General features: G+C 37.8%; 1 pseudogene; it reads right to left on the bottom strand.

Annotated features, from left to right (window-relative positions):
- LOC140532278 (non-histone chromosomal protein HMG-14 pseudogene) overlaps positions 1-22,436 on the bottom strand; it is a 59,295-nt pseudogene extending 36,859 nt beyond the window's left edge.
- Between the last annotated feature and the right edge of the window lie 4,410 nt (positions 22,437-26,846).

The following is a 26,846-nucleotide window of genomic DNA, read 5'->3' as shown; positions in this document are numbered from 1 at the left end:
GTGGTAGGGGAAATATTTCTATAAATGACAGTAATGTACAAAAAATAAATACATCAGCAGAATTATAACCCCAATCAGATTCAGAGTGAGTAAATAAAGAAAAAGTAAAAACAATTAAATGGTGACAGAACAATTCCCGGTGTTTCGCTGAAATATGCATATGGGAGTCTTAGCCTTCTGGGAGAGTTGCTCTCCAGACCAAGGCTTTCTGGTGTCCTTTCCAGAATGGAGACTCATTATCTGGGCTAAGGAGATAGGGGAGAAAATGGCTCTTTTACTTCCTCTGGCATGCTTCCTTTCTGCCACTCATTATTCCACAATGCCTACTTCCAATAGTTGTACCTCGGTGGACAGAGTCCTAGAACAAGGAATCAAGAAGATATCTCTGACACTGGGAGATTGTGGACAATCCCTTTAATCTTCAGTTTTAAGTTTCAGTTTACTTATCTGTAAAATCAGGGAATTTGGACCCTTCTGTCTCTAAGGTCCCTACTTTGATGTATTGATTCCTCTCATGGTTCAAAAAAAGTGGGTATTTTGACTCTCTTTGGGGTCTGAAAGAGTGAACAAGGCCCCCAAAGTGGCAGACAATATCAAGGACCTGAACAGTAGGGAGACTAAATGTTCATTCCTTCTGAAATGCTTTGTGCCTGCCAATGCTTATTTCCCAGATGGGCAGAGAGCCTTTGATTTTAAACATTTTCAGTTAGGTTAGAGTTTCACACAAAGCTGTTAGAGACTCCCCCAACAATGACCAAGAGAATAAAAAATAACTTGGTCATTTACACCAATTGATTTTAGGGTGTCTTACGCTAATTTCAGAAGATTTGAATGAAGACCAGCTATAAATCTGCATTCTAAACATATTTAAACAAAATAATTTGGTAAGTAGCTTATTTGTTCATTTATTAAACAGTCCTATCCATTTTCACAACATTTAAGCACTTGAATCCAAGCAGCTCATTTATTTCAATGAAGTGATGTAAAACACTCCATCCATTCATAGCTGCAGCAAAGGGATAGGCTTATTTGTAATGGCTCTACACAAAAATTGTATTGAATGCTCCTGTGTTGTAATCAGACATTACATGAAATTATGAACAATGAGAAAGAGGAATCAATCAGGCTTGGCTGAGGGATGGAGATAATAATGACTAATTTGACTGGGTTGCTTTGGAAAATTAATAATGACGGAGGTAATTACTAACCTGGGAGAGTTATACTGCTCATTTTTCATTTTTCTTTTTTAAATATGAAGCATTCAGAAGGTGGGTGATAGACCCCACAGGCCTACTTGATCTGACTTTGCATCAACAAGAATTGTACTTGCTCAAGAAGAGTAAGGACCCCAAAACTAGCGGTCTTTTTCCTCAATGGGGAGTTGTAACAGCAAGAATTCCCACATACACAGGAGGTCTTGCTGTACAGGTTCTTAGATCTGCTTTTCTAAAAGGAAATCAACTTTTGAGGGGTCAACAATCACTTTAATCAAGTACATGTATCATTCGCTTAGTTCAGGGGAAAAAGTCAGTACCATGAACTTCAAAGAAAATGCAAACAGACGTTACAAGCAGAAATGACAAACAAAAAGACAGGCAGACAGATCCAGCTGTCTGACCATACATACATAGTTACCAGAGAGAGAAGCACCAACAGCTGGGTTTTCAAAGCCAGGGGGCTCCTTAGTGGCTATCCAGAGTTTCATCTGGCCAAACAAACACTTCTAAAGCCCCAGAACAAAACCCCACCTCAGAGCATTTATACACTTTTCAGAGCCAGAGGGCAGGACCCTCTGACACAGTGCCTCAATAGAAATTAATAAAAGGTATTGAGATCTATTAATGGGTAGGGAAGATCTTTAACTCTTCCCTCCCCACCACTAACCTTAAATTATGATTACAGGAGTAAATAAACCAGAACCTCAAATAAGCAGTTTTTCAGAAACCACCAAGAAGGATTCCCAACTCTGGTCTGTGGAGAAGATGAATGGCTCATTCCCCTCTTCTTTTGTTGGAGGTCTCCTTTCTGTACAAGGGTCCAACAAAAACCTTTATTTTTTTATCCTCCTTTTATCTGCTCTCCAGCCTAGAACCTATGTTGGCGTCACTTGTCTTCCAGCTGAATCCCTTCTCAGCAGCTAAGGGAATGTTCTTGTACCTGATGCTAGTTAGGAGGACCAGGAGAAAGGGAACTCAACCTGGATTTCTCATCAAACCAACTGCTGGAGAAAGATTGCCTCTGTGGTTGAAAATGTTAATTGAACTACCCTGTAGGCTTCCAAAAATGTAGGTATTTGAGAACAAGATCATTGAACAGATGTGCTTGCAAACATCTGTCTCACATATCAAAATGCTGCTAGTATACTCCTCACGTAGTTCTACATACTCTTTCCTTTCTCTTACAAGAAGTAGGGAAAGTGATTGTCTTAAGATTATCAATGACATATTTCCTCCTCCTTTCAAGGGAATTAAAAAAAATATCTATAAGGGATCTAGACTTCATAGGAGTTCTTAATCTAGTGTCTATGAATTTGTCTTCAAAATATATTTTGATAATTACATTTCAATATAATTAGTTTCCATTGTAACCCTATATATTTAATAAATTTTAAAACAAAAATAATCAATCAATAAGCATTTGTTGTGTTTCTACATGCCAAGCACTGTGCTAAGCATTGGGGATAGAAAAAGAGGCTAAAGGTGGTCCTTGACTTCAAGGAATTTACAGTCTAATGGGAGATCCAACGTGTAAACAACTATAAACTAAGCAAGCTATGAACAAGATGAATATTAATAGAGGGATGGCACTACAATGAATGGGAGTTGAGACAGGCTTCCAGTAAAAGATGAGATTTTATTTGGAATTGAAAGGAAGCCAGGGAAATCACTAAGTGGAGCTGAAGAGGGAGAGCATTAAAGGTATGAGGGTTAGCTAGAGAAAATGCCTAGACCTCAGAAATGAACTGTCTTGTTTGTGAAATAGTCAGAAGTTCAATATCCCTGGACTGAAGCCTATGTGTTCGGGGAGTATGGTGTAAGAAGACTGAAAACATGGGAGGGGGCTAGTTTATGAAGATAAGGTACATGGTACCTAACATAGAGGATTTGGAAAACATACCACTGAGAGATAACTTAAGAATGATTGGGTTCCTCGAATACCATGACAAAAATGGTCTCTGGATACTGTACTTCAAGAAATTATAAAGGAAAACTCACCAGGTCTAACAGAAACAGATAATTAAATGAAGACAGAAAGAGTCCAAGGAAAACCTCCTAAAAGAAGGGAAAAGTTCTAGGAATATCACAGCCCAAATCCAGAGCTCCCTTATCAGAGAAAAACACTGCATACCTCTAAAAGTAAGCTGTTTAAGAACCGATGAGCTACAGTTAAGCTCATGAGAAACCAGGTAACTTTAAATGAGAGGAAATTTTAAAATAGAGAAAACCGATAGTCTCACAGTCAACATTCACATTATTATTTGGGGGCAGTGACAACTGGAATCAGGTCCACCAAGGGTGAAAGTCAGAGTATAGTTTTAGCAATGTGAGGAAAACTAGTTGATTAAAGTGCTAGACTTGGAGTCAGGACACCCAGAGTTCAAATCTTGACCTTAAGAAAATGTGTTCCAGACTCAGTTTCTTCATCTGTAAAATGAGGATAATAATAGCACTTATCTTATAGGGCAATTATGAGAATCAAATGAGATAATATATGTAAAGTTCTTTGCAAGTTTTAAAGTGCGAGAACTATACAGATATTCTGTAACCACCTATGCATAGGGTTAAGTCCTGGGTGATTCCCACTCACTGTCATGTGACTTCTGATTCCCATTGTACAAGAAATGATCCATATGTGTACATTATCCAGTTATGGTTTATTCATGACCTATTTTTATTATCAGGCATCATTCTATATTCAATGCTCTTGGGTGGCTGTTAGCTATTTCTCAAATTGAGTTATTATAATCATATTATTTTTTGATGATGGGAATGATGTCTAAAGAGGATTTTTTAAAACAATCCACATCGATCTACAAGGGTTTCCATTCATGGAATGACTCAGAGAGTTATACTTGACTGACTGCTCTGGTCAACATTTTAACAAATACGTTTTCATAAATTACTTTGTATATCATCTTTACTTTCTGACCACTTCCATGCTAAGCCAACTGCAGCTACAGTTTCTTTCTCCTCTATCTCCTCCAGGACCTTCTTTTAATCTGAAATGTGTGTATTGCTTTTACCTGTTGGAATAGAAGCTCTTTGAGGTCAGGGATTATGTTGTTTCCTTGTATCTGAATTCCCAATATATGCTGTTTCTCATTCATTCATTCACCTCTGCCACAGAGAGTCCCTAATATATTTTAAAACACACTCAGAATGTCTTTTCAGAAAAGTAGGCTTTTTCTTATCCATCTAGTCTTAAGCACTCTCTCCTTTAAACTATTCTGTATTAACTTGTCCATGTATAGATTGTATCTACTCAGTCTAAGGTAATGTTCCTTGAGGGCAGAGATTCTTTCATTCTCGAATTTTATTTTTTTTGTTTTAATTCCTAGCGCATGATATTCTATCTCACACAGAATAAACACTTAATAAATAGTTATTGAATTGAAATGAATGAACTTGAATGGAAGAGGGTTCTTTGTGGACATTAGAATCCTTCAGAAACTCCCATTTTAAGGTGGCTTTGTACTAATTGTATTAAGCCCATAAACAATGCAAAGTCTTAATGATATTAAAATTACTTTAGAGTTTGCCCCAACTTTTGATACAAGAAAAAGGAAGCAGATGGGGACTCAGAGGTTAAGTTCTTCCCCCTATCCTTATTTTCCTTATTTTCCAGATGGTAGTTGCAGTGGATAGAGCACCATTGCAGGAGTCAGGAGGACCTGAGTCCAAGTCTGACCTCAGACACTTGACACTCACTAGTTGTGTGACCTTGGGCAAGTCACTTAACCCCAATTGCCTCATCCTGGGTCATCTCCAGTCATCCTGATGAATATCTGATCACTGGATTCAGATGGCTCTAGAGGAGAAGTGAGGTTGGTGACCTGCACAGCTGTCCCTCATTCAAAAACAAAGTCAAATGCAAGTCATGTCATTATTTCTGATGGCATGGTCTTCTTTGGCAATGAAAGATGAACACATTTACAGATGAGGAAAATGAGATCCAAAGAAGTAAAAAGACTTGACCTAAGTAAGTAAGTAGCAGAGATGTATTTTGAACCTAAGCCAAGAGCTGGTGTTCTTTCTATTATACTATACTACCCTCTCATAAGTATGGATGATCAGTACATACGTCTTGGAAAAATACTATAATGTATGAACTGGGTCCAGGAGGACCCAGGGAGGAGAAAGGGAAAGATTGCCATTGGGCAATTTCACAAGTTTTTGAATTGCCTAAAGCTTCTTGATGTAACAAAATCCAGTTCTTTTAATATTAATATTCTTACAGGATTGCTGCATGGCTATTAGTCATGGGATATTACATTTGCTGAAGAATTAAAATTGAAGTTCTTCCTAAAGTGCAGTGAAGAGATATACGGAAGGCATAGGGAATCTGCAATGTGTTACCACTGAAGATTGTCATAGGCAATATGTTGTAAAGGATGTCATCAAAGAGTTATATGATTATTTTTTTAAAAATGGGGGGAGGAGCCAAGAGGGCAGAGTAGAAAGATACCCATATGCTTAGCTCTTATCCCATAGCCCCTAAAATACCTGTAAAGAAGAACTCTCAATAAATTCTAGAGCAGCAGAAGCCATAGAACAATGGAGTGGAGGAGATTTTTGTTCCAGAGAGAGCTGAAAAACTGAAGGGAAAGGTCTGGTGCACCCCTGACTTGGAGCACAGCCCAGCCCTGACTTGGCTAAGCAGCGCCAAGCAGGGTGTCCCCATAACTCAGGCCCCCTCAGGGGGCAGCAGCAGAGGCAGCAGCAGAGGCAGCAGCAGAGGCAGCAGCGGACAAGGGCTCCCAAAGCAGGCAGTAGCCCACATCCATTGTTGAAAGTCTCCTTGTAAACCCCCTGAGGGAACTGAGCCCTGTGTGGCAACCCTGCCCCTACCTGAGCAGCTGAACTTAATCTCACACTGAATAGCAGCCCCTCCCCTGATGAAAACCCTTAAGGCTTGGGAGCAGCGCATTTGAATCTCAGACCCCAAGCACTGGCTGAGTGAAACAGGAGGCGAGATGGGTGTGGAGAGGAAACTCAGAAGTCAAGTAACTGGCTGGGAAAATGCCCCCAAAAGGGGAAAAAAATAAGATCATAGAAGGTTACTTTCTTGGGGAACAGGTGTCTCCCCCCATCCTTTCAGATGAGGAATAACAAGGCATACTGTCAGAGGAAGTCAAGGGCCCTGCCTCCAAAGGGGACTTAAACTTGGCTCAGGCAATAGAAGACCTTAAAAAACAAGTTAGCAGCTTACAAAAGGAGAACCAAAAAAATGCTGAGGAAAATAACAGCTTTCAAAAGAGGCTAACTCAATTGGAAAAAGAGGTCCAAAAAGCCAATGAGGAGAAGGAGGTTTAAAAAGTGGAATTAGTCAAATGGAGAGGAAGGTTCAAAAACTCACTGAACAAAATAAATCGTTGAAAGAGAGTTCAGGGAAATGAATGACTATGAGTTAAACCAAGAAGTTAGTAAACAAAACCAAAAATTTGAAAAAAATAGAAGATAATGTGAAACAACTCATTGGAAAAACAACTGACCTGGAAAATAGATCCAGGAGAAATAATTTAAAAATTATTGGACTACCTGAAAGCCATGATCAAAAAAAGAGCCTACACATTACCTTCCGTGAAATTATCAAGGAAAACCGCCCCGATGTTATAGAATCAGAGGGCAAAATGGATATTGAAAGAATTCATCGATAACCTCCTAAAAGAAACTTGAACAGAGAAACTCCTAAGAATATTGTGGTCAAATTTCAGAGTTCCCAGATCAAGGAGAAAATACTGCAAGCAGCTAGAAAGAAACAATTTGAGTGGAAATACAATCAGGATAACACAGGATCTGGCAGCTTCAACATTAAGGGATCAAAGGCCTCGGAGTAGGATATTTAAGAAGTGAAAGGAACTGGGAGTGAAGCCAAGAATCACCTACCCAGCAAATCTGAATATAATACTTTAAGGGAAAAAATGGTCATTCAGTGATATAGTCGAATTTCAAGATTTCATGTTGAGGAAAAGACCAGATCTGTATAGAAAAATTTGACTTCCCAAGACAAGAATCAAGAGAAGCATGAAAAGATAACCTGAAAAGAAAAATCATAAAAGACTCTCTAAAGTTGAACTGTTTACATTACTACATGGAAAGAAAATATTTTTAACTCTTGAATCTTTTCTCAATATTTGGGTAGTTGGAGAGATTGTACATACACGCACATACATATGCATAGGTAGATAGAGATTGTACATACACACACATATACACAGATAGATAGAGATAGATAGATAGATAGATAGATAGATAGATGTATTATATCAGAAGAGATGATATCCACACACACAAAAAAAATAAAATAAAATAACATAAAATAAAATTAAAAAAAAATTAAGGGGTGAAGGAGGAAAATTCCAGGAAGAGAAAAGGAGTAATGGAATGGGGCAGGCTATAACTCATAAAAGAGATAAGAAAAATCTTATTCAATGGAGGAGATAAGGGAGAAGGAGAGAGGGGGAAAAATAAAGCTACTCTCCCCATGTGCGGCTGAAGGAGGGAATAACATGCTCACTACATTTGATATGAAAATTTATATACACCGCAGGAAAGTAGAGGAGGGGGTGACAAGTGGAGTGAGGGGAATGTTAGAAGGGAGGGCAAATGGGAGAAGGGAGTCACTAGAAATAAACACTTTCGAGAAGGGACAAAGTCAATTGTAGGGGGGAAATAAAGGGGGATGATTACTATGGAAGTCTTTTGCAAAACAACACATATTTAGTCTGTATTGAATTTCTGGACTTCTCAGTAGGGCTGGGGGAGGGAGAGGGAGAGAAGTTGGAATTCAAAGTATTAGAAACAAATGTTGAGAATTTTTACTGCATTTAATTGGGAAATAAGAACTACAGGTATAGGGGTATGGAAATTTATCTTGCCCTGCAAGAAAAGAGAGAAGATGGGGATAGGAGAGGGGTGGGGTGTGATGGAGAGAAGGGTACATTGAGGGAAGGAGTAATCAGAATGCAAGGGATTAGGAAGCAGGGGGAGGGGAGTGATGGGGAGAAAAATTGGACCTGTTACAAAGTGAGGTAAAAGCAATTAGTATTAAAACAATTGACTGAATTAATTACTGAGAATAAGTCAACGACATCTTTAATTTGGGGAAAAGAATTTCAGTCTAAATTTCCTGGAGGAAGGTAACCTTGGGTAAAATTTGACATTGATAGAAAAGTCAAGGCTTTAATGGTAAATTTGATTTTATGATTGCCATTTAACCAGGAACTAGAACATGTATAGAAAGGCATGTAAGCCACTTAAGACTTGCCTCAAAACATGTTCCTTAGCCAATGTGAAACTATAGTCATATCTGAAACCTGGTTATTGGAACTTGCCAGTTTTAGATGCTATGGGACTATTAAGTGACTGTTCTTCTGAGTCTAACTCCGGGTATGGGTAGCAAGAAAAGTGATCTGAGCCTCCAATACATGATGCCAGTAAGGTGATGAGATGCTGATATGAACTGCATAGGTGATCTCAAGGGAAGGGTGGGAGAGCAGCTGTTCAGCATGGGTTGAGGTGGGATTCTCCTGACTCAAGTTCCCCACTGACACCTGGCAGACTTTTAGCTTGACTGAATGCAAGTGGATAATCTAATCCTGCCTGGAATTGACATGAAGTTAGGGAGATACTGTATCCCAGCAATGTCCTTACTATTGTTGGCAATTTCCTATAGTCAAAAGGTTTGTAAGCTTAATACCAGATCTATTCAATTATAGATTATGGGTAGGGGAACATCTGAGGTTGTCTAAAATTAAGCTATTAGGCATAGGACTTTAGACCACTGACAATAAGTTAGGGTCCTTTAATTCCTAGTAATACTGTGGAGACAGTTAGGTCAAGAGCTTGTGAAGTTAGCAACATAAATATTATTTGTGTCTCAGTTGGTTAATGTTTAAAAAAATTTTTTTTTTGTGGTCCATGTTGTAAATGTTTTAAAAAGAAGTATCACCTGACCAAAAGTTGGAATTGCTTTATCTGTTATAAACTGTGTTAAAAATAGATAATTTTAAAAAATGGGCACAGGGAGTGTGTAATTTAACTGATGGTCAACTTGGGTACTCTCCTGTTACCCAAACAATGTCAAGAGATCTGGAGGATGGCATCTCGGAGGATCCCCTGTTGCTGATTTATAGGACAACATGGACATGAGTCATACAGACTGGGCAGGTGTTTTTGTGTTGAAATGGATACCATCAAAGAGAACACCCACATTGGTAGATTACAGATCCTTTAAGGAATGGAAGTTTTTGAATGAAGGTATAGATGGCCTGCTAATTAATTTTATGAATGGCAGGAGAGTGAGTTAACTGGTTGGATGCCAGACCTGAGACCCAGAATTGACAGACTAGAGCAATAAGAAAGAAGTTTAATGAAGTGAAATATAAAATCTTACAATTAAATTTAGAAAAAAAACTTACTCATATCAAATAAAGAAGAAAAGGTCCTGCATATACAGAAATATTTATTTCAAATCTATGTGTAGTTACAAAGCACTGGAAACTAAGAATGGATCAACAATTTGGGGAATGGGTGAACAGATTATAGCATATGAATATAAGGGAACATTATTGTTCTGCAAGTAACGAAGACAGGGCTGGTTAAGAGAAACCTGGAAAGATTTGTTTGAAACGATACTGAGTGAAGTGAGCAAAATCAGGAGAACTATTTACACTATAACAACATGGTTGAAAAGATCATTTTTTGAAAGACTTAAGAACTCTAATCAAAGCAATGACCAATCATGACTGACCAACCATGACTGCAGAGGATTTGTGATGAAGCCACCTCCTGAGAGAGGTAACGGACTAATATGCAGAATGAAACTTATTTTTGGACATGACTATGTTTCTTTGTGATAAAGGCTTTGTTTTTTTTCTTTTAATAGAGTGGCAAATCAAAGAAAAAGTAAATACTTGATAAGAAAAAAAAATAATTTTAAAATAGACAAAATGACAAAAAAAATACTGCTTAAATCTAGAATAGAGAAATCTTAAAGAATTATATGATCCTTGTGGATAACTGATGTGAAGAGGCAGAGATGCTGATATCTTATATTATTTGAAGCTGAGTTCAAATCTGGCCTTAGACACATACTTTGGTCAAGTCATTTAACCTCTATTTGCCTCAGTTTCATCATTTGTATAATGGGGATAATAACAATCCCAAGGTTGTTATGAAGTAGGTGCTATGTTATTGAAATGAGATAATATTTGTAAAGGACTTAGAACAGTGACTGGTACATAGTAGGCACCTAAGAAATGTTTTCTTCTTTCCTTCCTTCCTTCCTTCCTTCCTTCCTTCCTTCCTTCCTTCCTTCCTTCCTTCCTTCCTTCCATCCTTCTTTCCTTCCTTCTATTAATAGAAGGCCAAGTGTCCAAATTGAGAGAAGAGAGTCCCACTAAGTGATTATCATGCTGAAGTTTCTTGAAACCAAGCCAAAGGAAGATCAATTGAAAAATCTAGGAGTGTTTGTCATTGTTCAGTCATTTTTAATTGTGTTCAACTCTTTATGACCCCATTTGGCATTCTCTTGGCAAAGATACTGGAGTAGTTTGCCATTTCTTTCTCTGGTACATTTTACAGATGAAGAAATGGAGACAAACAGGGTTAAAAGACTTGCCCAGGTTCACCAAGTGAGTGAGTATTTGAGCTTGTATTGAACTCAGGAAGATGTGTCTTCTTGACTTCAAGTCTACTGTTCTGTCTACTATGCCAACTAGTTACTCCGGGAGTGTTTAGCATTTTCTAACAGAAGACTTAATAAATGGTAACCCTCCTTATAAGTGGAGGACTCTTATCAAAATCTCTTTTGCTTATACTCAGATTGCTGAATGAGAATCAGTGAGTGGATATTGGAAGAGGATAATTTAATTACTATGTGAGCAAACTTCCTAAATGTTTAAAAATGGAATGGATTGCCTTAGAGAGGAGTGAATTTCCCATCATAAAAGATGTTCAGATAAAAGATAGATGACCATTTAAATGGTAGAAGGGTTTCCTGTTTCAGGTATAGATTAGACCACATGACCTTTGAGGACCCTCCCAATGCAGACATTCCATAATTTAAAAGATGCAACTTGTTGACCAAAAGTACTGTTCACCTACCAATTATTATCATTACCTGTTTTCTCATTTTTTTTGGATGGGGTTCAAATAGAATCAGTAGAGAAATGTCACCATCCTGCTACTATTCCTTTGTATTCCTTGTTCTGCTGCATGGGGGAATAAAACAATTACATTTTGTAGCTGAAGTTTTAGGATGTAAGCTCACCTTCTGTAGATTCAAAAAGAGCAATTTTGGTAAAACTCCAGTAGAAGACAATCAGGATGATGTGCATCTCATCCTGTTAATACCAGATTTCAGTCTCACCCTTGTCTCTATACATTGAGAACTTTTCATTCTAAGTACCTTGAACATATGAATATTTGAGATGGCAAAATAATGTAATAATACTAAGAGTGAACATTTGCATAGGACTTTAGGGTTTGCAAAGCACTGTGCAAATGTTATCTCATTTATCCTCATAACAATCCTGAGAGGTGGGTGCTATTACTATTATCTCCATTTTACAGATGGAAACTGAGGAAGTTAAGTGACCTTCCCAGAGTCACAGAGCTAATAAATATCTGATAATGGATTTGAATTCAAGTCTTCCTGATTCTAGGTCCAGTAATCTATCTACTGTACCACCTACAGGATCTAGCTAAATATCTATGAAAAATGTTCTTGAGATTTTATGAATCAAAAGGCAATTGTTAGCAATGACTTAATCTGTGATAATGGTTTAGTTTCAGTACAGTATTGGTTGAGGTCTCCAGGAAATTATGAATTCCAAATCTGTAGTATGCTAGTATGGATATTTGTCAACTCTCATTCCATGAAAAACAGAAAAGGAAAAGGGCAAGGGAAAGAACAGTATTTTTTTAAGTGCCTACTATGTGCCAAGTACTTTACAAGAATTATCTCAATTTGATCTTTACAACAATCCTACAAGGTAGATAGAAAGTTTCTGATACATAACTCCAACCATAAAGCCCTGTCTTGGTAGGTACTATTAGTAGGTGCTTTTTTTTATAGCCTGCAAAGATGTTATTTGCATTGTCTCTACCATTTCCTTGTCTCATCTACATTAATCAAATCAGGGATCTTCAGGGATATCTCTATAATAACCTTTGGTGACAATGACCTGGGCCTGAATTAGCATCAGAAACCCCTCCATTTCCACACATACAAATCCACATCTGAGGGCTTTTTATCTACAGATTGTTGGATGAATTCAATCAGATGTCACCCATTGGGGGCATTTTGATTCCAGTTTTGGATCTTAGCTGTTGTATAGGCTCCATCTAGAAGTAAATACATTGAAGTTATGTTAGGCAAATAGTAAAAACTTTTACTAGTGCTCAGTGAAATGATGTCTGCCTATTCTAATTTCTGTAGGTTTCTTATGTAATTGTGATGTGTTCTAAGAATGTCTGTGAATCTTCTTCCTTTTTGTCATGGAAGTGTTAGTCTATCTAAAGTGGCCATAGGAAGATAGTCCCTATATCTTGTTAATATTGTACAGTTTTTGTTAGGGCACTTTCCAAATTTGTTATAAGCTATTTTATAATTCAGGAAGTGTACACTGAGTGGTATTACATAAATTCTAATTGCTTTAAGTGTGTTCTTCCATTTAGCTTTGATTTCAGAATACCAATAAATCCCTGAATGTATTATGCGACAATTTTCTCCTTGATTTTTTTATGTTTTATTTGTCTTGCCTAGGGGAAACCAAGGTATTTACATGTATTATTTTTGGCCATTGGTTCATCTTGACCTCTAGATTTCAGACTGAGGCCTTCAGTCATTATTTTTCCTTAATATATGTTAAGAATTTTATATTTATTTAGTCTGAATGACATTTTTATTTCATTGAAGAAAGGTTACCCAAGATCAGGGAGGCAGCATCCTGTAGGAGAAGGAATCCTGCCTCTGGAGCTAGGACTCCTGGGTTTAAATCCTGTCTCTGATGCTTATTATCTATTTAATGTTTAGCAAGTCATTTAAAGGAAAACCTGGGCTTGGAGTTGTATCAGTAAGCATCTCAACATACAGGGGGACCTGCTATCACAGGTTCTTAGACCTACATTCATAAAAGGAAAGCAACTTTTAAGGTGTTAACAATCACTTTAATCAAGCACATGTATCATTCCTTTAACCCAGTACATATATCATTCACCTAATTCAGGGAAGTCAGCACCCTGAACTTCAAAGAAAATATGGAGAAATTAAAAGTCAACAGACATTGCTTCCTTTGCCTGAATTCAAGAGACAGTTGGACCTCCACTGTCTGACCATAGTTACCTGAAAGGGAAGCACAATATCTGGGTTCTCAAGCAAGGGTGGAGGGCTCCTTAATGGCTTCCCAGAGTCCTCATCCAGGCAAACAATCACTTTTAGTCAGTAAGCCCCAAAATAATCAACAGACATGCCTTCCTCTACCCGATCATAATTCATCAGACAGGTACAGTTGTCTGATCATAGTTACCAGAAAGGGAAACATAACATCTGGGTTTTCAAAGCCAGGGGGTTCCTTAGCAGCTTCCCAGAGTCCTAGTCTGGCACTCAAACCTTATAACAAAACTAAGCTCCAAAATAAAATCTCAATTCAGAGTATTTATACCTTTTTCTTTTAGCCAGAAGCCATCACAGCTCTTGAAAACCAGTGCCTCATTAACAAAAGTCTTGGTCCTTCCCATAAATCTTCCCTAATCAAACTCCCTTTAATGGTCAGGCCCATTAATGGGCGGGGAAGATCTTTAATCACATTAAAATAATGAACAATACAAGTACATATACTGTTTCTAGTTAAAGAAACTCTTGTTTTTGTACTTTACTCCTGATAAAGACTCTTGATTGATAAAGGCAAGATTCAGTCAGAGGCATTTGATTATACTAAAATAAAAACAGCAAAAGATCGTATTTTAATTGCCATCACAGGGGTCCAGTAGACGTGAGTTTGAACTCTGCCTCAGACACTTTCTAGTTGTGTGACTCTAAGAAAACTCTGTCTGCCTCACTTTCCTCATCTGTAAAATGAGTTGCAGAAGGAAATGGCAAACCACTCCAGTATCTTTGCTGAGAAAAACCCAAATGAGGCTATAAGATCTTTTGATTTGACTACTTCTTGCATTCACTTCCCAGGATTCATTCATATACTCAATAAACATTCCATTCTGCCTCTGCTTTGCCTATCATTCTGTTTCACTCTCTCAGTGATCAATGCACATTGTCACAAATGCACCAGGTGGCTCAAGCAGAATCGCAGGGCCTCAGAGATGGAAAAGACCAAAGAATATCTTGTCCATCATGTATGTGAAGGAGAATCTTCACTACAGTGTATCTGACAAGTGAACATGTAGCTTTTGATGAAAGACTTCAAGTGAGGTGGAAACCATTCCCTTTCAAATAAAGCTAATTCTGCTTTTACACAGCTCTGGTTGTAGGATGGCTTTCTTTTAGTTAACTTGAAAAGTGTCTCTTTGTAACTTCCTAGAATTGTTTCTAGTTCTGCCCTGGGGCTAAGTAGAACAAATCTAATATTTCTTCTATTAGTTTATCATATATATATATATATATGTATAGCGTATTAGAATATGCACACATATCTTCCTCAGATCTTTTTTTCTAGGCTACATATGCCCAGTTTCTTTAGCCCCACCATCATTCTAGTTATCCTCCTCTGGAGGATACATGCATACACACACACACACACACACACACACACACACTGTGTATGGGTATGTATGTGTATAATACATATATAATACACACACATATCTATGTACATATGATGCATACATGTCTATAATATGTATGTGTATATAGACACACATACATATGTGTATATCTGTAAGTATATACACAAATGTATACAAACACTGTGTACGGGTGTATATACATACATATACATAATACACAAAGTATGATTATGTAAATATTATGTATACATGTACATATGTATATATATTCATATGTGTGCATGTGAGCATGTGTGTGTAAGCATACATACATACACATATATCTTTTCCTTGTTGTCTCCCCTGTTAATTAGAAACTTCTTGTGAATAGGGATAATTTCATTCACTTTTGTTACGATCCCTAGTGCTTAACACAGATCCTGGCACATAGTAGGTTCTTAAAAAATATTTTCTGATTGATTAAAATGCCTAAGGGGAAAATTAATGATTTATATAATGTGTTTGTTATGCAAGTGATCTATTTCCCCATACAGTTATTTGACTTCCCCTGGAAATCTGAATTTAGTTAGTTAGATCATAGGTTTTAGTTAATAGTTGAGTTGAACTGATTCACCATTTTGTTGTTGAATTCTGTGACCTATAATTCTTATACCCTAAATCAATATGTTCTTAATTTACATGATAATATGGGGAATTAACTATTTCTATGTGTGGGTAGGATCCAGAGGAATGTGAAGTATAAGATTTTGTGCTGTGGCCAGAAGCAAAAGGGATGGTACTATCTGATTGATTGGAAGACCAACAGTTCAAAGGACTTCATGTAAGAATGAACAGAAAATGCCTATATCCATTCTCTGATTAAGAGATCTTAGCAGAGGTAAATAAAAAAGATCATGTATAGAATAGGAGGGATGGTTGCTGGGTGAAGGAGCAAGGGATACAACAGTGTTAATATGTTAACTAGGGGCATCCAGTGGACAGACAGTGAACAGGTAAAGGATTTTGTCAGCAACTGTCTTGCCATTGTAATGGGCAATGATATTTACACATAAGAAAGAGTAATAACTGATGCGCATGGATCTTAGAATGGTTGTGACTTTTCTCTTTGGTTAGAATTGGTTTAACAAGGAAAGAGAATCAACCCAAGTAAGCTTTTGCATAACTTGAAATATGAGTTCTTTTCTTTTATTGGTGTCTGTGTTCTGAATCACCAGGAAAGCAGTAATGGGGTGGGGGTGGGAGTGAAGCATACAGCTGGGATGTGTCTGTGTTTTATCTCTAAAGAAATTCCACGTATCACAGTTATGCTTAGTCCCTTGTTTAGAACAAAGGATCAGTTTGCTGGAAATGCAAGGTGGGGTTCATATGGGAATTAGGGTGCAGATTTGGTTGCATACCATTTGAAGAGATTGTACTAATGACCTGGGAGAGTGTTTGAAAGCCCCAGATATCACACAAACCTGCAGAATTTCAGAGAGAATCCAACAAGATAGAGGTAAAGGGATAAAAATAAGTCATTGTATGATACTGTCAACACCATTTAGGTGTATGAATTCACTTCATTATTTTCTAGTTAACGGGTTTTCAAATAAGCTAAGAACATTCCAGTGGTATTTTTACTTAACACATTGCTATTTCACAAATTGTCAAGAACAAGGAATTCCACTGGGGAAAATGAAGATGCACTTAAAAAATAATAATTACCACTGTTCTAAGTCTTAGAGCACACTGTTTAGCTGCATGACAAATGGTTTTAAGTACTGCCAAGCAGTAACGGGAACTGAGCTGTAGCAGGAGGCACTTCTAATTGTTCTGCTTCTAAAAGCCTGAGCTGAGGAGAGAGATCAAGCTAACTTCAGGATCCAAGTCATGGGACAACATGGCAGTGACTGACAAGTTGGAAGAACTCTCACCACTGGTTAGAGCTGCAGATTTCTGTTCTCTCTGCCTATACCTCCTTGAAGTCATTGGAGGTCCCCAAGACTTCTATGGAAGGATTGGTCCAGTTTCTACCTTTCCCTCTTTCTGAATTTCCTACTTCACCTCCTCTCAATGCTCCTACTCTTCTCTCCTTCATGTTCCTTGCTATTTTTTTTAATTTAAAGTTTTATTGATGTCTTTTCTCTCATTTATCTAAATATCTATCTATCTATCTATCTATCTATCTATCTATCTATCTATCTGTCTGTCTGTCTGTCTGTCTGTGTCTGTCTGTGTCTGTCTGTGTATCTATCTGTCTGTCTGTCTGTGTCTGTCTGTGTCTGTCTGTGTCTGTCTGTGTATCTATCTATCTATCTATCTATCTATCTATCTATCTATCTATCTATCTATCTATCTATCTTTCTACCTATCTAATCTTCAGGGAATTATTCCTTTCCTAGTGAGATTTTCCCTGCAACTAGTGCTTTTCTTTCCTCTGTTAATTATCTCCTATTTATCCTTGTTATAATATATAACTTGCTTTGTATACACTTATTGCATGTCACCTACTCTATTAGATTATAAGCTCCTTGAGGGCAGGGATCATCTTTTGCCTCGCATTGTGTACGCAGTGCTTAACAGTGCCTGGCACAAAGTGTTATTATTATAGTTCAGTTGTTTTCAGTTGTGTCTGACTCTTCATGACCTCTTTTGGGGTTTTCTGGGCAAAGATACAGGAGAGATTTGCCATTTGCTTCTCTAGCTCATTTTACAGATGAGGAACTGAGGCAAACAGAGTTAAGTGACTTGCCCAGAGTCACACAGTTAATCTGAAACAAGATTTGAACTCAGAAACATGAGGCTTCCAGATTTCAGCCTCATCACTCTAGCTGCTGCATTACCTAGCTGCCATAGTAGGCATATTGTTTGCTTATTTGTTGATTGACTGACAAAAAATAGCAAAGACCAACAACACAGTGACCATAATAAGGGGTATTTACAACATTCTGCACTCATAGTCCAGCACCTCTCAAAGGAAAGAAAGAAGGCACATTTTGTTCCTCTTCTCTCCCTTAGTGCCAGGGTTATTGATTTATTCTGGACTTTCACTTCACTACAGTGTTTTCTTTTATATTACTGTAGTCACTGTGGATCTTTTCTTCCTGGTTCTGTTAACTTTATGGTCCATCAGCTCTTTCAAATTTTCCTATACTTCTCTGAATTCTTGATAATCATTACTTTTTAAAGGTGCAATAATCTTCTATCATATTCACATCCTTGTCAAAGTAATACTTGTTCAACCCTTCCCTAAGGGCACTCACATTTTTTCTTTTTTGGTCTAACACAATAAAATGCTACTGCCAGTCTTCATTCCATTTTCACCTATCATCTCTCAAGAGGTATAATGGCTTAGTGAATAGAGAGCTGACAACAAATCCAAAAAACCTGCATACAGGTCCCAGAAGACTGTATGACCCTGGCCAAGTCAACTCACCTCTGAGTGTTCTGGGTGATTTTCTGCATTGTAGAGAAAGTGCCAAACTTCATTAGTGGAAATCAATTCTTCATCTGAAAGGTCTCTATGCTAATAAAATCACAGGTCCTCTCATTTTTTTTGGATAGATGAAGAATCAAACACATTTATTCAAACTAAGATGCACAAGGAGAATGTAATGGAAGAGTAGAAAGAAGGCAAGCATTTCTTGAGTACCTGCATATGCCAGACACCATGCTAAGTGATTTATAAATATCTCATTTGATGACAAACACAAAGGAAAGGAGATAGTGTGGGAAAGTAGAAAGAGCACCAATCTAAGAGGCAAGTCATCTAAACCTTCACTGGTCTGAATTTCTGCACCAATTAAAAACAATGAGGGGGCTGGACTAGATGTTCTCAAGGTCCCTTATTGAGTTAGTGCCATGTAGATCTAAGGATGAATTGCACATGGTAGAATTTCAAACAGGAGGGAGAGAGATGGATATTGGGATAGGGGAAGGAAGAGAGAACATGGAAAACTTTCATTGATCCTGGAAGCTTTGTCCAAAAATATAGAATGATTTTTCTTGGAGAACAGGAAGACGGTAAACCAGAGTTGTGCTGGTAAATGTCAACTTCCTGGTCCCCTTGACACACTTTCAAATTAATCTGAATTATTAACATTTTCTACTGCATTATCTTAAGTTTAGACAGTCAACAAAATATGAAATCAAGTCCTGGTGTGCTGTTTTCTGTGGTGTAAATTCATATACTGAAAACCTGACAATCTCTTAAAGCTAATTCAAGGAAATTCAAGAACAGTTTTGGATCAAACCCACCACTGAGAAGAAAAAAAATATATTTTTCCCTCTCCATTACCAGGGCCATAACAATGATGCAGACAATAATAGAAGTAGCCTCTCAATTCCTTTTTGATAAGTGTGTGTGTGTGTGTGTGTGTGTGTGTGTGTGTGTGTGTGTGTGATGGAGAGCAAAATGTCTTTGAGTGTGAGATTCTTTTCTTTCAGTATCATAGCATCCTCAATTTAGTGTTGGAAAGGACTTTAAAGAGTTCATTTTACAGATAAAGAAACTGAGAATCAGAAGGATCCAGTGGCTCACCTAGGGTCATACAACCAGTAAATGTCCATCCTGGTCCCAAATCAAGTACTCTCTCTAGTATACCACATTGCCTATCCACACACCAGGAGCCTGTGCTTATTGACACATCATGACAAACTTAACATTTCTGCACAAGAAATTTTTATTGCTTTTTTGTGGCGTTCAAGTGATGATCCCTATTCCAAAAGCCCATGGAGATCCCAGAGCTAAAAGGAATACCCCAAATCTTCCCCTCTAGAAATCCCAGTTCCTTATTTAGTTGATGTCTGCAAAATGAAGCTTATGCCTTTGGCTGTCATCATTATTGAATTTTTAGAAAGGATTCAATAACCACAAAACAAATTACTGGTCAAGGTTTCCTTACAGTGAAGGAGCCTTCTACTGAGACCACCCCTCTTAGTTGCTAGGCAACCAGTAGAACCCAAATATTCCAGCAGGAGCAAGGAAACCAGAAGCCTTTAAAAGGACCAGAAAACAGCTTGAGATCAAAAAGCCGTATAATTTCCAGGCTGGTTCCCTCAATATGTTCTACCTTCATTGCCCTGTGCTCAGCAGGGATAGGCTAAACCACATCTCTTGGCTCTAAACCCTATCCACTCCAACATATCAGCCCCATTTTTACTTCTTAAACAAAGGTTTTCTTTCTTTCTTAATGACCACATAAATTCCATGGAATTCTAATTCTTATTCTAATTTAATTACAAATCTAATTTAAATCTTAATTCTAATTTTATAAATTATATCTATATCTATTATATCTATATCTAGAGTGACAACAAACTTTAAAGGTCATGGAGTTCAATTCTCTAGTTTTACAAATGAGGAAACCAAGGCCGAGAAAAGTCAAATGACTTCCCCAAGGTCACATAGATAGTACGTGGCAGAGCTGGGATTGAAACACAGATCAATTGATTTCAAGTTCCACTCTTTCTGCTTCTCTGAACTGCTTCCTATTTTGCTTCCTATCCTAGAAACTGGCATCATGGGAATTCATCCAGCTGGCCAATGATCCTTGGAGAATATGGATAACCTTTCCATTTTACCCTTTGTAAAGTGGTGAGAATGTGGAGTGTTTTTTAGCTTTCCCTTTGGGATGTTATGTTGTGATAAATACTTATAAACTGCTTGGAGATCCTCAGATAAAAGGGATGGCAAGTGCAAATCACAGGTATTAATTAAAAGTCATGTACTATGTGAGTCTCTCTGATTGTTCTAAAGACTGTTAATCACCTGCTCTTTCTAGCGTGGTCCTCATGCCGCCCTTATGGGAACAGGTTGCTCATGTGCTTAATGAGAAAATGTCAAGACTGGATTTAATTTACTTGAAGGGGCCCAGGTGGCATCCAGATCCAAGAGAAGGCACAGCGTTGATGTGAGCCAGGAATATTGGAGTGTGGCTTAATCCCTTTGCACTCCGTTGCAAGGGAATGATGTATTTGTTAAACAAAAAAGAGTGCCTTCTGGGCAATTTCCGGGATGAAAACAGCCTGTTTGTTTCTGGTCACTTTCTGTCCCCTGTGCCCACCACTTATTCCATTGTACATCCAGGTAATGTCCTCCCTGGTGTCCTACCTCCTTAAGACCCAGCTCAAATCCACCTCCTCTATGAAGCCTTCTCAGATCATTCCACACCCAAGTGATTTGTGTGTTGTTTCCTCCATCATAATGTGTGTGTACCTTGAGGGTAGAGATTATATTTTTTGCCTTTTTTTTGTTTTTTCACTTAGAGCAGTGACTGGCATATAGTAAGTGAATAATAAATACTTCTTGACTAATTTTCTTTCTTTAATAATCAAGATTTTATGAGTTCATTTAGTAATCAGCACATAGACACTATGAATAAATCATATATTTAAAAAATTCTAGAAAAGTCTAAAAATTATGTAGTTGCAATCCTTTTCTGAACTATTATTCCAGTGACTTTCTTACTTTAAGTTTGGAGGCAACTCTCCCTAAAAAGAGGTTATCAAATACCAGTGTCCTGAATATGGATAAGATATTTGGTCTTTAACAAAGCAAAGTTCCACTAATTCTGTATTTGATAAAACTATACTCATTATACAGATTTTTCCAGTCTTTTAAAGCACATTAATGAAGTTACTGGAAAAAGAATGTACCACCATTACCAAAGATAATATGTCATAGATAGCACACAATTTTGAAAGGGAGATCCAATACCAGGGAGCAGTTTTATTTAGGAAACAATTGTTCCAAAAGACCAGATGGATACAGATTAAAATAAAAGCTTTAAAAGTCATGGTCACAACTCCAAATTGCTATCTATGCTTCATTTAATGTATCAAAACTGCCTATGGAATGTTAAGTCTATGCACAAGACACAAAATCATACTAGTCAACATGCTAATAATTTCTGGTTGTATTAAAACAAACAACAAACCCACAACCAGCACATGATTTCACCTCTTTAAACAGGAATCTAAATAAAGTCACTTTAGATTAGCTTACATTTATCTAAATCTTTTAAAAAATTAATGTGATGAGATGGGATTGCCTCCTTCTTAAAAATGTGTTTCTAGAGCTACTAAAAAACTGGCATTTACAAAATAGTTGAAAAAAATATTCCTCTGAATTGCACAAGAAGGGAGGTAGGGAAAATTGTTAAAACACTTGGTATAAGATGTTGTTCGGATTTGGTTTCTTTCTCTCCTGCTGAATCAGAGACTGGAACCTCTTCATTTTTAGTTTCTTCATTTTCTGCAAGCAAGTCGTCTTTACTGTCTTCATGGTTAGTAGCTTCTGCTTGTTTTCCTTTTTCTCCTTTTATTCCTTTTGTGTGAACTTTTTTTGTCCTCAGATTTATTCTTTCCAGCTGTCTTTTTAGGTTTAGGTTCAACTTTTGCAAGGTCTGGTGTAGCTGACAATCTAGCTGACCTTCTCTTGGCCTCCTCCTTTTCTTCCCCTTCTGCAGGGTTGACCTTCCTCTTGGGCATCTTAGCTGCGAGGGTGGATTGGCTCTCTCTCCCCACACATGGGTGAGCATTGGCAGGTCAGAGGGAAAGGGCCGCAGGGGCAGAAGCTTCTTCTCCAACAGGGCTCCTGGCCTCAATGCTCCTCCTCCCACCACTGGGCTGCCAGCTGACTAATTTTCCGTGGTCTAAGTTGTCTACCACTTATTTTATCAATGAATATTTGATCAATTTATCAATCATTCAAAGACTGATTGAACCTGAAGCAGCCAGGTGATACAGTGGATAGAGCAATGAATTGTAAGTCAAGTTGATCTGAGTTCAAATCCTGTCTCAAACACCTACTAGCTGCATGATCCTGGGTGAGTTAGAGGTTCACAAGCTCATAAGGAAGGGATTTCAGAGGCTTTTGAGTTTACCTCCTTCATCTTGCTGGCTGAGGACAACAGGGGTTCAGAGATACATACTAAGTGTCTAAGGCAGGATTCTAACTTGGGTCTTCCTGAGTCTGAACCCAAAGCTCTATCCACTATGCCACTGAGTTAAGTTAAGCCAATTAACGTGTCCCAGTCTCCTTCATCTGGGGATGATAACAGCAGCTACCTCATCAAGTAGTTGTGAGAATCAAATGAGATAAGTGTAAATTGCTTTCTAAACGTTGAAGTGGGAGAGAAATGTTAGTTGTCTTTACTACTTCACCCCATCTCATGTACTGCTTTAAACTGCTTTGTAGAATCTTATATTAGAAAGGACCTCAGAGACCTCTAGTCTAATCCAAAGCATTCGCTCATGTTTCACTTCACTCACAAATCAACTCTGGAATTCTTCTCCTCAACAAGGACCCTGCCACCCTGAAATAACCTCTCTCTTGTGGCCCCACTCTCTTGATTGGCAACTTTTTGCCCAGACTACCATTTCAGTATGGCTCCCCTCATTCATGACTTAGTTTTCAAGATTTCATTTCCTCCTCCTTGTCCCTTTCTGACCTCTGCCTCCTCCTACCTCACATACTGCTTTTTTTTTGTTTACTTCTCCTTTGTTATATATCCTTCATTCTTTAAGAAGAGGACCAATGGCATCGCAAGTAGGGACCAGATATCGTATCAAATAGTAACTAGCTGGAAAAACTGGAGAAAGTTTGGGTCTCAGGTGGTTAATACATGAGTGAACTTCAAGTATTTTAAGGGTTGTCACATGAATTATTGTGGTTGTTTTGTTTGCCTTTATCCTTCCTTCTTGAAGGCGACCAGTGACCTCATGAAAGTGATGTCTTGACTTGCAAGTGAAGTAGATTTAAGTGAGGCAGAGCTGTGCAAAGTCATCAACTGCACTCTTCTCTTCCAGAGTCATCAGGAGTCCAGTGGCAAGGCATAGGTCAAGAGGACTGGATACAGAGAGAGATCTTGACCTTTTTAAGCTAAGGTTTTTCCCAGGTCTCCGTTTGTCTGAGGCAATGCTTAATCAGTAATTAAAGAGTAGTTAAGAATTGAAGCAAAGATGGCCTAGTTTGCCTTCATAAAAGATTCAGTCTGGGAAGGGAAGACCCTCAGAGTTTCTGGCCAGAACAGGACCTCTCATTTCTATGTTTATATATTGACTTCCCCTGTTAGAGTGTAAGCTCCTTGAGAGTAGAGGCCATCTTGCTTTCTTGTACTTGCATGGCCAGCACTCAGCACAGTGCCTGAAAGTGTTGTTAATGTGGTTCAGTTGTTTCCAGTTGTGTCCAACTCTTCATGGCCCCATTTGGGGTTTTCTTGGCAAAGATGCTGGAATGGTTTGCCATTTCCTTCTCCAGCTCATTTTACAGATAAGGAAACTGAGACAAACAGTGTAAAGTGATTTGCCTGGAGTCTCACAGCTAGTAAGTGCCTGAGGCCAGATTTGAACTCAGGAAGATGAATCTTCCTGACTCCAGGACAGGCACTGTATTTGCTGTGACTTGTGGCTGCCTTCCTGTAACATAGTAAGCACAGTAAGTAACATAGTATGCATAGTAAGTTTTGTCTTTCTCTTTATCTCTTAATCTGTCTGTCTATCTATCTATCTATCTATCTATCTATCTATCTATCTATCTATCTATCTATCTATCAATTTACCAATGTATCATCTACCATAGAATGATGTCATCCAATCCTGTTTAGTCATTTATCCATACAGGATGGAAATATGGGTCATTCCTTCATTTGAGCAATTACAGATGTGTTTTAGCAAATGGTAATTTTCAGGTTGTCATCAGAAACTTGGTGAGCTCTGGAGATCTGTCTCTGTTCCAGATCTCCTCTCTCTCTGGACTTGGTACTGATAAAAAGCAACATGACCCTGGTTCAGAACTACAAATGGGTTTGGGAAGTTAATTGTTGTAATTATCTATTGAGTAGACTTAGACTGTGAATCCATTAAAAGATGTATTGTTAATTGCTGCAAAATTGCTATTAGACTGCATTCAGGGTTTTAAAGATGACCTAGGTTTTATCTTCCTGAAATGTAGGGAGATCAGGGGCAGGAAATTTTGATTGATCCACACACACTTCTGGAGAACTAATCTTGAAAGAACAAATACTAAATTTGTTTACACACACACACACACACACACACACCAACCCATTAAGTGGATGTTCCTGGAAAATGGGAAAGCAGAGATAAGAAGGCCTGGTTCAGATGTGATAGACACTGTTAAAGGAAGTACTCCCAGTAAGGAGAGCACAGATCCATTGGAAGACTGAAATACATGCACATATATGAGTATATATATATATATATATATATATATATATATATATATATATATATATATATATATATATATATATATATATATATATATATATATAAAGACAACAGATTCAAATTTATTCATGGATCTGTGATTTACTCAATGGAGATTTTGTTTTGTTTTGTTTTGTTTTTTGCCTCAGACACATAGAAGTTAGAGAATCTAAAGCTGGAAGGCCATAGGGTCCAGTATCTTTATTTTACAGATGAAAAAACTGAGGCTCAGAGAGGTTAAATAACTTGCCCATGGTCATCGAGATAATGAGTGGCGCCACTGGGGTTTGAATGCAAGTCTCTTGATTCAAAATCCATTGCCTTTCCCAATGTACCATAGCAGATTATCTCAGTCCAGGGGGAAGGGTAAATTCCTTCCATGCAAGGCTACTGGGTATAATTTTCATAGGGTGGAATTTCTGGAGGTGAACTTCTTGGTGAAAGCTAGGCTAAAAGCACTAGGGCATTGGTAAGAGACAAGAATAGAAATGGAGGTCAAGAGCTGGCTAATCCTGCTTCAGGTCCAATCTTTAGAATTGTGATGAGGGACACATTAGAGAGAGTGCTGAGCCTGGAGTCAGGAAGACCTGAGTTCACATCCAATCTAGATGCCTACTAGCTGTGTGACCTTCGGTAAGTTACTTGATCTTTGCTTGCCTCGGTTTCACGGGAACAATAATCTCACCTACTTCTCAGGATTGCTATGAGTATTAAAGGAGACAATATTTCTAAAGCACTTAGATGCAATATTAATTATTATTATTCTACAAGGTATTAAACAAATACCTTTTCTCTAAGGTAATCTAAACAAATACTTTCTCTCTAAGGTAATCCAACTCTAGAGTATTTCTAAATAGCATCATAAATGCCAAGTCCCTCTTTATAGGGCTGGCCAGAATCAACCACTTTTTCTAGATATCTGGAAGTGAAGAGATATTAACTTAAGAATTCAATAAAATCATAACAGATTCCCTGAACGACCAACTTGGATTCTACTTAGAGTCAGTCAACAGCTTTTAGCCATGACATTATTGTTGGCAAAAGACCAAACAGAAATAGAAAACAGATCAAAAGAAAACAAAGAAATACCTCTCCTTAATTCATATAGGAATAGATACATAGTCCAATCTTTGTAATCGAGAATTTAGATATAACTCAGATCATTTGGTTGAATTTTCTCATTTTGCAAATGAGGATATTAGCAGATAGATGCATAAAATGTTGGAGTGGGAATTCCTGGAGATAACCTTGGCCAGGGTTCTTAACTTGAGGATCATGGCCTTTGAGATCACTGTATAGATTTAAAGAAGGAAGGATGTTTGTGAACTAGATGAGGGAAAAATATGTATATCTCTTTATTTTCCTTGATCTTTCACTAAACTTTACATTTCTTTCAATTATAGATGTTGGCAACAAATTGTATTAATGTAAGGTCTGCAGGCTTTTTCAGAGTGCCAAAGGTGTCCCTTGCATGTGCAGGACACACACACACACAATTAAGAACCACTGATCTAGGCCAATTCTCTCCTTATGAGGAAACTGAGGCCCAGATAATCTGTCTTACTCAAATCCAAACAAGTTAATAGAAGAGGCCAAATCAGAACTCAGTACTCTAGATATCTAGTTTTAAGCTCTTTCTCAGCCTCTCTGAGGATAAATGACCTATTC

Source organism: Notamacropus eugenii, chromosome 3 (assembly GCF_028372415.1).
Source record: "Notamacropus eugenii isolate mMacEug1 chromosome 3, mMacEug1.pri_v2, whole genome shotgun sequence".
Taxonomy (NCBI): Eukaryota; Metazoa; Chordata; class Mammalia; order Diprotodontia; family Macropodidae; genus Notamacropus; species Notamacropus eugenii.
This window is presented reverse-complemented; position numbering and strand designations above follow the sequence as displayed.